Raw genomic sequence first — 12,210 nt, 5'->3', positions numbered from 1 at the left:
AGTATATAGTTTTTGTGGAGTGAGAGTTCCAGAATTCTCCAGAAAACAGTGTTTTGCCTAGCAACAAAGAGAGAAAAGAGTAGGAATTGTAACAAATGCAATGTCCAATAACTCAACAAATATGGAATTTGGAAGCAGGAGATACAAATTTTGATCTCACTAAGGGAAAATGTCAGTGCCTGACAAAATAATCTCTCTGTCTTCATCCAATACTAATCAAGACATTCTTGCTTAACTACAGCATTTCAAGATCAGCCACTTGCTACTACCCCTTGATCGACTTTTAAGTCCCACCTTTTGTAAATCACTATTTATAGTAATGATGAGCAAGCGAAAAGTTCCTGAAATCTACCATTGGGGAAGGGTGTGCCCTGCCAAATGTTGACTATAATACTGAATAGTCCCAACTAATATAATTATTGAGTTTTAGTTCATCAATCTTGAGAGAGCTTTAATTGATTATTTCCTGGAACTACGGTAGTGGAATTAGGATCAGTTGACAAGATACGCTAAGCCATAATATAGTTTATTTAGTTTTGACTTAGTATGTTGTATGAATGTAGCCAACTGTTGTTCATTCAATAAACAAAACTTAAACCAGTTCATGCTTTAACCTATAAATTCACTCTTTGGGAACAGGATAATTCTGAGAACATAGCCTAACAGAATGTATTCCAGTTTCAGAACTGAATTTATAATGTTTTCATGCAAAAAAGGGAAAAAAATCAATTTCTAGTTCTTTTCCCTATAAAGGTTATTTTTTTGTTTTAATACACCATAATTCAGGGGAAAACCTTTTTCTAGCAAATGCACCCTGCAGGCTTGAGAATCATGTTGACTAACATGCAAATGTTAGTCAGAATTTATTCATTAAACTGCCTATTTAGAGTTTACATATCTGATTTGGTCTAGATAATTTTTCTTTAGTAAGTTAAGTAACTATTAAAGGTGCCAGGACTAAATGCACATATCCACTTTCACATTGCTACATAATCTATTTTTGACTGTGATAGAAAGATTGTGAAATAAATTTGTTATTGTTCAGAAGCAAGATACAAAAGATGTTCTCTAAGGAATATTTGGAGGAAGCGCTGTACATTTTTGCTTTATTAATTTAGAAATTCACATGTACTCTTCTTTAGGTTTTTCTTATGTGTTACGATTTTTTTAAATGTAGAATTTGGCTTCAAAAGCTTACCTGGGAAATTACGAAGCAAATCCCAAAACCGCTATTTCAATTGATGGGCATGTTAGCAGAATTTGAATAAAATTTAAAGACTCCCCCATTGACAGACGGAGAAATCAAATGTATGAAAATATCTTGATTAGTTTATATCAAAACCCAAATAGTATTTCTGAGTATATGTATCTTTTGAAATTAATAAATGGTTTATCTTACCTGGTTATAACAGCAGTAACTCAGTGTGTGGCACTAAGGAGTTAGCTATCTGTTTCATGTCCTTGGAAAATCCAGCTGGACTCGGTGACTCATGGTAGATCTCCACCCCAAAACCAAACATTACCGTTTGAAAAGTTAAAGAGTTTTTGCACACAGCAATCTTAAACTATCAGGCACTAAAGTGTAAACAAGCTCCACAAAAGAATGTATACTTTCTTAAAATATGATCTATTTTAAGAAGTATTAACAGTGCTCCCCAATGGAGAATTTAAAAACAAAAGTTCAATTACTTGGATTTAACTCATGCTTAAATTGGTAAGAGGGATTCCCATTTCAATACAGTTTTGAAAAACTGAAAAGCATGGGTTGCACTAATGAAAGGAAATGAGCTTGGCTTTTAGTATCAACTTTTGAGAGTCCATGAAAGTTGTTTCAGGTATTATTTATTTATTATATGTGCTGCCTATCTCCCAATAAGGTGACTGGGCATTTATATGTTAACTCAAGGGCAAAGATACAACAATGCTCCCATCTATTTTCCTCACAACCACCACTCTGTGAATGATCTGAAGGAGAATGAGAAGTCCCCAAACCACCATCTGGCTTTCATACCTAAGAGAGGCCTAAAATTGAATCTCTTGGTTTCTAGACCATCACCTTAACCATTACATCTGGATCTGCAGTATTTTTCTTTACATGTGTATGATTTGCATCTAGTTGTAGCAAAAACAAAAATGTGAGATGAAGCTGTTTAATATTCTGTGCTAATTCTGAGAACAGAACGTTTTATTGCTGGGCAGTGGGTATATGTGCAAAATATCCATAAACACTTACGTTATCAAAACTAATGCATTTAACTATTCAGTGCTACGTGAATAAAAGAAAATGCAATGGATGCAAGAAGCATCCATCTTGGAGCTGCTGAACAGCATGAAGCATCTTAAGTGACTTGGCACATTGCCTTTTCTCTCTTGTGATGTTTAACACATTTTCATAGTACTTTAACACAAACTCCAAAACAAAACAAATGTTGAGCAGATATTTATTGTAGCAGTACATAGTGACTCCTTTGAAAAATCTGTTACTGTAAAGTCTGCATCCTGTAGATATATTTCTCAGGTGTATCTATTTCAGCAGTCCTCAACATGATGCCTTCTAAATGCCAGTAGCAGATAACATAAATTATTATATTGAAAGATCATTGGTTTGAAAAAGACAGTATTGTACTACCAAAACAATTATGCAAGCTACCCAGTAATTTACAAAAATATACTTGATGTGCAGATATCTGAATTGCCCATTAACTCGACATACTTCTGACTAGAGAAAAAAGTGGAGAAAGTACAAGTAGTCCTTAACTTACAACAGTTCATTTAGTGACTGTTCAAAGTTACATCATCACTGAAAAAAGTTATGACCATTTTTCAAATGACCATTGCAGCTTCCCCATGATCCCATCAAAATTCAGACATTTGGCAACTGATTCATATTTATGACAGTTGCATAGTCCCGGGATCATGTGATCACCTTTTGCAACCTTCTGACAAGTAAAATCAATGGGGAAACTAGATTTACGTAACCATGTCACAAACATATCAACTGCAGTCGTTCACTTAACTGTCAGGAAAGGCTGTAAAATAGGGCAAAACTTACTTAACAAATGTCTTGCTTAGCAACAAATTTTGGACTCAATTGTGGCTGTAAGTTGGCTACCTGTATTATGTATGCAGGTAGCTCCTTTATAAAAGTGAGAGATGAATCTGACAAAACACATAATTGTGCTGTAAATGATGAATAGAGGAAAGAAAATGGTTGTGCAAGAATGAACCAGTCTACAAATAGTTTCTATGAGCTGGTGTGAGTCATTGCTGACTAGTCCCTATAGTTTCCTTTGCAAAATTTTAGAAGTGGTTTACCATTGCCTGCTTTCTAGGGATGAGTGTATGTGACTGGCTCAAGGTAACCCAGTTGGATTTACTTCTAACACTTCACCAGACTGATAGTTCTATATGATTTCAGTTTTCTGAAAGGAAAAAGCCTCAATGAACTAATTTCAAACAGCAGACATTTTCACCCAGGTTCTTAGCTGGCTTTCTACATGTCTGTAAAAGTACTTCTTTTCATTTTGGAAGAGGACAAAATATGAAAATTCAGTCACAAAATAAACAGAATTAATGTCAGCAGAAATAAAATGAGTTATTTTTTATATAAATCTCCAGTTAAAACCAGAACTTATACTAACGGATGAACATAGTAGATTTGTTAGGATGGAAGTTGATTTGCATTAAAACTTTGACATTGGGAATTCGTGCCTCAAATTAGGATAAAGTATTGTTTTACAAGGACTTGTGGAAAGACTAATAGGTTTCCCCTATGAAAACTTGCATTTGTTGGAGGATTGGAATGGAGTGATAACAAGATAGAATTTCTGAGAAAAACCTTAATGTGACTCAAGGTAAATTGCCAGAGGATAAAGGGATAGAACTCATCAAATTTACAGGTGACACCAAGCTGTAGGGGAATAGTCAACACTTTAGAAGATTTAAGCACCAAGCTCTACCCAATAAAACACAACTCAGTAGTGAGAAAAGTATGGTTTTACATTCAGGCAATAAAGACCACATGGAAATGCACAATTATTACAGTAGGTGGTACATGGTTCAACAGCAGTTAACTGAGAGGGAACTTGGGAGTCCTAGTGAACAACCACTTAAATTATGAGCCAGCAGTGTGCTACAACTGCCAAAAAAGCCAATGCAGTCCTAGGCTGCATCAACAGAGGTGTAGTATCAAATGTTAGTACCATTTTGCATTGCTTTGATAAGACCACATTTGGAATATTGTGTTCAGTTTTAGTTACCACAATACAATAAAAAGATGTTGAAATTTTAGAGTGGGGAGAAGAGCAACAGATGATTAGGGGGCTGGAGGCTAAAACATGAATGGTTGCAGGAACTAGGTATGTCTAGTCTAGGACTACAGGGTGACATGATACAAGTCTTCCACTATTTGAGGGACTGTCACAGAAAAGAGGAAGTCAACCTATTCTTCAGTCCAAAGCACCTGAGAACAGACAAGAAGTAATAGATGAAAACTTATCATAGAGATCCAACCTAGAACTAAAAAAAAAACATTGTGACAGAACAATTAACCAGTGGAACAACTTGACTCCAGAAGTTGTGGGTGCTCCATCACTGAAAGTTCTTAAGAGATTAAATAGCCATTTGTTCAAAATGTCAGGATTTCCTGCTTGAGCAGGAAGTTGGACTAGAAAATCTCCAAGGTCCCTTCCAAGTTCTGTTATTCCATATTCTATTTTTTGATTTGGTGGACAGTTTAGGGTTGACTGATATATCAACACAGAAATTGCTAATTGAAGAGAGTATACCTATTTTTTAAAAAGACTTATTCTTTTGATCCTTTTGATTGATATTTGTTGATACTCTTGATACTTTTAAATTGATACATTGGTACTTTTCAAAAATAGACATGATTTGGATTTAAAAAAAACATGACTACTAAGATTTCTAAAGTAGAGATAACCAAATACTTTTTCAGATCATAATCTGATGAGTTTGATTTATAAAAGAAAATCTATTTCTTTTAAATGAAGACAAACTTGTTACGGAAGGAAGCAATAGTGATGGATTGTAAAAAGAAATTAAAATAATGTTTTGAGTATAATTTAGTAAAGGCACCAATTTAAAAATAGTTTGGAATGCAAGTAAAGCTTTTATTAGAGGTTATATATTCAACATAATAGTGAACATGAAAAGAAGAGTCAAAAGCAGAGGTGATATTCAGCAGGTTCTGACCAGTTCCGGAGAACTGGTAGCGGAAATTTTGAGTAGTTCAGAAAATTGACAAATACCACCTCTAACTGGAGATTTTACAGTATCCTTCCCCTGCCACGCCCACCAAGCCATGCTCACAGAACCAGTGGTACAAAAATTTGAATCCCACCACTGGTCAAAAGAACTTATTTTGGATGAGATAAAAGACAAAATTTCTGGAGAAGATAAAAGAAAATGGAGAAAATCTATATAGTTGCTATGAGTTGACACTGACGATGGCGCATAATCAACTTACAATCAAAAGTCTACATTATTTTAAATATTAAACATTTTAAATACAAGTTTCTAAAACAAACATAGGCTTGAATCATGTAAGAAATAGCACCCCATCCACACAGAGCAAAATAATTTATCTTGTTTTATTGGACAATACCTGTACATATTATCAAAAAGAAAGAAATATATTTCCTTTTCTTTAGAATTATATGAATCTTTTCTAACTATATACAAGTACAGGTAAATATTCTATATTGCGTGCATTTCTCTAACCCCATTCCTCATTCTTCAGATTATATAACATTCTGGAACTCAATGAGAATTCCTTTGGTTAATTGATTTTTAATTTTTAATCTGCTATTAGTCTATAAGCAATGTATAATTCAGTACCATGTTTCAAGTACTGAGCTGTGAATTGTATTCCCATATTTTTTTTTCTTTTGCTGTCTTCTTGAGGGAATTCCTGTTGCTGTGGTTGTTAACATATCCATAAGCGAGATGGGAATTGATTTTGGCAACACCTGCTCTTGTTATTGTTTTCCTGATCTCATCCCTCTTCTTCTACCTCAAATGCTATTTAAATGAAAGCTTAAATGCTGCTGTCTAATAAGGCCTAATATTTTACATAAAATATATCAGTCATCTAGTATAAACAGATCAGTCCTTTTATTTGCCTTGCTGTTTAGAAAGCAAACATACTTATCTTACAGGCTATCCCCAGTTTGAGCCACAGAAGGGGTGACTCAGTTCTTGGTAAATATATATCACGATCTACAGAATTTGTTTCATATACTGCTTAAAAGAACCATTTCAACAGGCAAGTTCTTTGATACCGGTGGTATCAAAAATTCCAAGGATTCATCTATTGTACTGGGGGTATCAGAAATTCCAAGGATACATCTATTGTATTGTAGAAAACTAATTCTACTGCATATAAATTTCTTAAAGGCCATAAGATATCCCACAGTTGGGAGAATGACTAGGATGAACAGAAGTATAAATGGGAGTAAATAGCACTAAGCAATTTTCAATAGATGTTCAAACTTCTCTTTTGAAGGACATTGAAGAGACAATGGAGCAGAAAGTAAACCCTTCTAACTACTGGAAGCATCATAAACTGTTTTATATCTTAGCTTGACATTTTCTATATAATCCTTTCCCAATCAAATGTTTTCCAACTCAGTAGAGTTATAATTCCAACATCCCAGACATTTAACATATTTAGAAAGTGTCAAGTTGAAAAGACTATACTACACTGAAACATTGTTGATATCCATGGTTTTATAGAAACCTAGAAAACTGATGGCAGAAAAAGACCTAGTGGTCCATTGAGTCTGCCCTTGAGTGGGTGGGTGTTTATTGTTATTTTTATTTATTTTTTATTGGGTGGTGGCCATGAGTTTATCCCAACTACATTTAAACTCAGTTACTGATGATTGACCTGCCAGCTCTGCTGGAAGTTGGTTCCAAACTTATACTATTTACGTGAAGTAACATTTTATAACATTCCTCTTGAACTTCCCTCTGGTAAGTTTAAGCTTATGTCCCCATGCTCATTTTTCCCCCCAAATGTCTTTTCAATAGCCCTGGGCCAGAAATGGAACTTGGGACTTTGGGTGTAATAAAATGTAAATTGTTAGATATAGCACTCTTCTTCACAATCACAAAAGGGGGGAATTTTCTAATTTATTCACTCCAATCATTTATGAATGACGTGGAGAAATTTTTGAACACAATCCATAGTAAATAGCTCCATTTATTTTCATTTTAATTAATTCTGTTTTTCTATTGGGGGAAACTCAGGGTGGCATACGTTTATATATTTTTCTTACAATATCAGTAGAGTTACTGTCTGACTCAGAGTTATCTTAATCACTGAACCATAATCTGAATCTAGATATATCTGGCTGAAGCACAACAGCACTCACAATGTTTATGCCATATATGCACCCATATTTTCAAGATTAATATTTTGCTTTAAGACTTAAAAAAAGTTGGGAAGCTACTAATTATTACAAACTAAATGGTTGATTGATTGGTCACAGAATAACATGTTTATTTATGATTTTGATTTGTTCAGCAACCCACTCATACACTACTTTATGTGAAGAAATAAGCCCCATTGCCCATTCTTTAAGTCTAGTTTTCTTGTTAGTAGTAGAAAGCTAAAGATGTGACACACACACAAACTGCTTTACAGTAACCTGTGAGTTAGTACACTTTGAGGAACAAATTAGACTTTGACCCTAATGAACTTCTGGTTTCAGGAAACAGAGTTTATTGTCTTTTGATATAAAAAGATACGATGTATTTCAGCTTTTCTTCGCTTCCTCTGCAACTACTTTCTCTTTGAAACAGAAATTATTTACCAAGTCAAGTCTTAACTTGCTTGATGTATTAGGTAATGAAGGCTACAAAGAGCATTTCATCCGAACAGTTTTAATCAACAATTCTTTGATGAGGATAATTCACATTTAAAATTCCTTTGTTTAAATATTTTGTGTTGTATGTTTAAACTTTACATTTATACAGACTGCCCTACATGTTTAGGAGCAGAAAGAAACCACTCCCACCCCCTTTTTTTTTGGTATTCACGCTGTGGTCACAGTTCTCTAGACCACAGCCCACAATTTAAACCTTTCTCTTCCATTTACTTCTAATAAGAATCTGGTTGTGTCACAAATCAAAAAATCTTTCCAGAACAGTTGAAGCAATAAATTAAACAGATTATTTTTAATATATATAAATTTTAATCCAAATCTGTAAGGGCTACTAAGAAAAGGAGTCACAAAGTGGAATAGGGCCTATATTTGTAATTGGTTCTACATTTATTCTACATTACAGCTTATATATTCTTTTCATAGCTTATTAATGCCAGTTAAATAAGTTGTGAAAACTGGAATGTAAAGTTAAAGAATGAAGCAAGCCAATTGGACCTGTATCTATTGCCTGTCAGACATATCACTACTTTCATAAAAATAACATGGCCAGAGGTCTCTAAACTTGGCAACTTTAAGACTTGTGGATTCTCCGGCTGGAGAATCCTGGGAGTTGAAGTCCACAAGTCTTAAAGTTGCCAAGTTTGGGGACCCCTGTTCTAGACAAGCAACCTGCACGCAGAATGGGGAGTTTGGAAGTAATGGAACTGAGCCCAACATATAGAAGCAGAGAATATGGTAGTCTTTCAATAAGATGCCCTCACAATTATTTATTTTCCACATTTTTGAACTGCCAATCTCCTTCAGAAAAGGAATCTGGGCAGTATTCAAGAAAACATTAAATATAAACACATATAAAAGTTAAACATTTAGAAAAAAGCAAGGATGATTAAATGCTGATAAAATTTAAAAGTGAAAGGAGGGCTTTCAGGGCTCTGGCCAGCCTCACAACTGTGTGATCCTCTCTGTTCCCCACACAAGGCTGCAGAACCATGTTCTGACTCCTTTCAGGAAGGCCAGGAGAATGTCTCATCTTCAGGAGGATAATATTCCTTGGAACAGAGTAAGGGCAGAGGAGTCTCTTTCTGCACCCTACTGGTTGGAGAATTTTAAATAGCAATATAGCACTTAGACTTATATACCACTTCATATGCTTTACAGTCCTCTCTAAGTGGTTTATAGTTCGCATATTGTCCCCAATAATCTGAGTCCTCATTTTACTGACCTCGGAAGGATGGAAGGCTGAGTCAACCTTGAGTGAGTCAGAATCAGTGGTGGGATTCAACATTTTTTATTACCGGTTCTGTGGGTGTGGCTTGGTGGGCATGGCAAGGGAAGGATATTGCAAAATCTCCATTCCCACTCCACTCCAGGGGAAGGATACTATAAAATCTCCATTCCTTCCCCACTCCTGGGGGAAGGTTACCTGTTCTGACCCGGGCTTTGTCAAACTTAATAAAACATCAACTGAATTTAAAAGTAAAACCTTTTTTAATGCGACGCTGGGAATTACTTGCATTCCCAGCCAAAACTCATTAGACACGGTTCCTCCAGATAAGAGCATGCTTTTCAGTGCTGCAGAATGCTGCCAAGAAACAGAAGTCCAATTACTTAGAATATAAACTGACAGGAGTTCCAACAAAAACAAACCAGAGTTCGCAGGGCTTCACTGAGGAATCAGAATCTAATGAACTTCTTTGCTTCCTGCAAAGAGCACATCACCGAGGGCTGACTTTTATTCCTGATGGGAGTGGCAATCACCTCCCAGCCTTAGTCCTGAGTTGCCCCTGCTACTTCAGCTGCTCTCGCCTTCTTGCAGCTCTGCGTGCACACGCACTGGGAACAGGCTTCCTGGGGTCTTCTGCTTCGCTGCTGCTCTGAAGGCAGCACCCCACTCTCAGATGGTCCTGGCCCATCCCATGCAAGACCCTTGTCCAAGTCCTCGCCAGACTCCCTGACTGGTTCCATTTCGTCCTCACTGTCCAATACCCCTGCCATCCACACTGGTTGCCAGCGAACCACAACATTACCACTGGTTCTCCGAACTACTCAAAATTTCTACCGGTTCTTCAGAACTAGTCAGAATCTGCTGAATACCACCTCTGGTCAGGATTGAACTCCATAATCAACAGAATTAGCCTGCAATACTTCATTCTAGCCACTTGGCCATCCTGGCTCTTAAATATTGATATAAATATTAATATATTAATATTAAATATTAAATAAATGATGGGGTCTGCAACATACCTTCCCTGCTTGACGAGGTGAGACAGGTCAATATAATTTCATGAAGATGGTTCTATAAGTAGACTGGGCCCATACCATGTAGGGCTTTGTAAGTCACAACCAACACCTTGAATTGTATCTGGAAGCAAACGAGCACTCAATGCAGTTCATGGAGCAAAAGTGTTACATGCATCCTTCTTTATGCATCCAAAATTGCTCACGATAATATATTGTACCAGCTGAAGCTTTCAGATGTTTTTCAAGGGTAGTCTCGTGTAGAACACATTGCAATAGTCCAAACAGGAGATGACCAGGACATAAATGACTGAGCAGAGAACTCTCCTATTGAGGAAATTAGGACAGAATGGGATAATGGATGGATCCTATTAACTTTGTGGGAAAAGCTTATAAAGAGTATGGAGGGGAAAACACACAAAAAAAATTATCAAGAAGGTTCTGTGTTTATAGAGATATCAACATAGAGATATTAACAATTTATTCATGTTCTTGTGTGTTTATGATCAGCTAATAGTATAGCGCCATTTTGGTATATTTAGCTTATCTTTGTATCTAGTTAAGCTTTAGTAAATTTTTTCCTCGCAAATGCTCTGTCTTACATATTGGCAAAAAAAATCCGAAAATAAAATACAAGCTGAATAGTCAAGATCTTGTTGATGATCCAAGCTCTGTAAAGGACCTTGGAATACTCACCTCTAATGATCTAAGTGCTAGTGCCCACTGCAACTACATAGCCAAAAAGGCATTAAGAGTTGTTAACCTAATCTTACGTAGCTTTTTCTCTGGTAATATCACACTACTAACTAGAGCATACAAAACATTTGCTAGACCAATACTCGAATACAGCTCATCAGTCTGGAACCCACATTACGTATCTGATATTAGCACAATTGAGAAAGTCCAGAAATATTTCACAAGAAGAGTTCTCCACTCCTCTACTCGTTGTAGAATACCTTATGCCACCAGACTTGAAATTCTAGAACTAGAAAACCTTGAATTACGCCGTCTTCGGTCTGATTTAAGCATGGTATATAAAATCATACATTGCAATGTCCTACCTGTCAATGAATACTTCAGCTTCAACCATAACAACACAAGAGCACACAACAGATACAAACTCAAGGTTAACCGCACCAAGCTTGATTGCAGGAAATACGACTTCAGCAACAGAGTGGTCAATGTCTGGAATACTCTACCCGACTCTGTAGTTTCTTCCCCAAACCCCAAAAACTTTAACCTTAGACTGTCTACTATTGACCTCACCCCTTTCCTAAGAGGTCTGTAGGGGGCGTGCATAAGCGCACCAACGTGCCTACCGTCCCTGTCCTATTGTTTCTTTTATTTTTCTTTTATTTTTCTTATATGTACTCATTTCATGTATTCATAATTATGTATACACTTTTACTTATCTCGTAAACAATTGACAAATAAATAAAATAAAATAAATAAATAAAATACATACTAGTCGTTTCCAGCTCTAAGGGGCTGTGCTCATCTCCGTTACAAAGCCAAAGAGCCAGTGCTGTCTGAGGACATCTCCGTGGTCATATGGCTGGCATGACAAAATGTTGAAGGTGCATGGACGCTATTACCTTCCCACCAATGATGGTTCCTATTTTTCTACTTGCATTTTTACATGCTTTCGAACTGCTAGGTTGGCAGAAGCTGGGACAGGTAACGGAAGCTCACTCCATTATGCGGCGCTAGGGATTTGAACCACCAAACTGCCAACCTTTCTGATCGACAAGCTCAGCATCTTAGCTAGAGTCACTGCATCCCCTTAGTTAAGCTTTAGATATATGTAATGCAACACCAGAGTGATATAATCCCATGCCACAAATTTGGATATAGATTTATACCGTATCTTGGATTATGTTTTTGAAACATGTATTGAAAAGTTTGATACCAGATGGATTTTTCCCCTATTTTTGTCTCTTCATTTAAGCCAGTTCTATCATATGTTGCTTTCTCTTTACATTAAGCTTGGTTATGGACTAAGTGATTTACATGGCACTTTTCTTTCTGGCTATTGCACTGGCACCTTTTTGCAATAACAGTT

Source organism: Pseudonaja textilis, chromosome 1 (assembly GCF_049901715.1).
Source record: "Pseudonaja textilis isolate UNSWEBS1 chromosome 1, rPseTex1.2, whole genome shotgun sequence".
Lineage (NCBI taxonomy): Eukaryota > Metazoa > Chordata > Lepidosauria > Squamata > Elapidae > Pseudonaja > Pseudonaja textilis.
Note: the sequence above shows the minus strand (reverse complement) of the source record.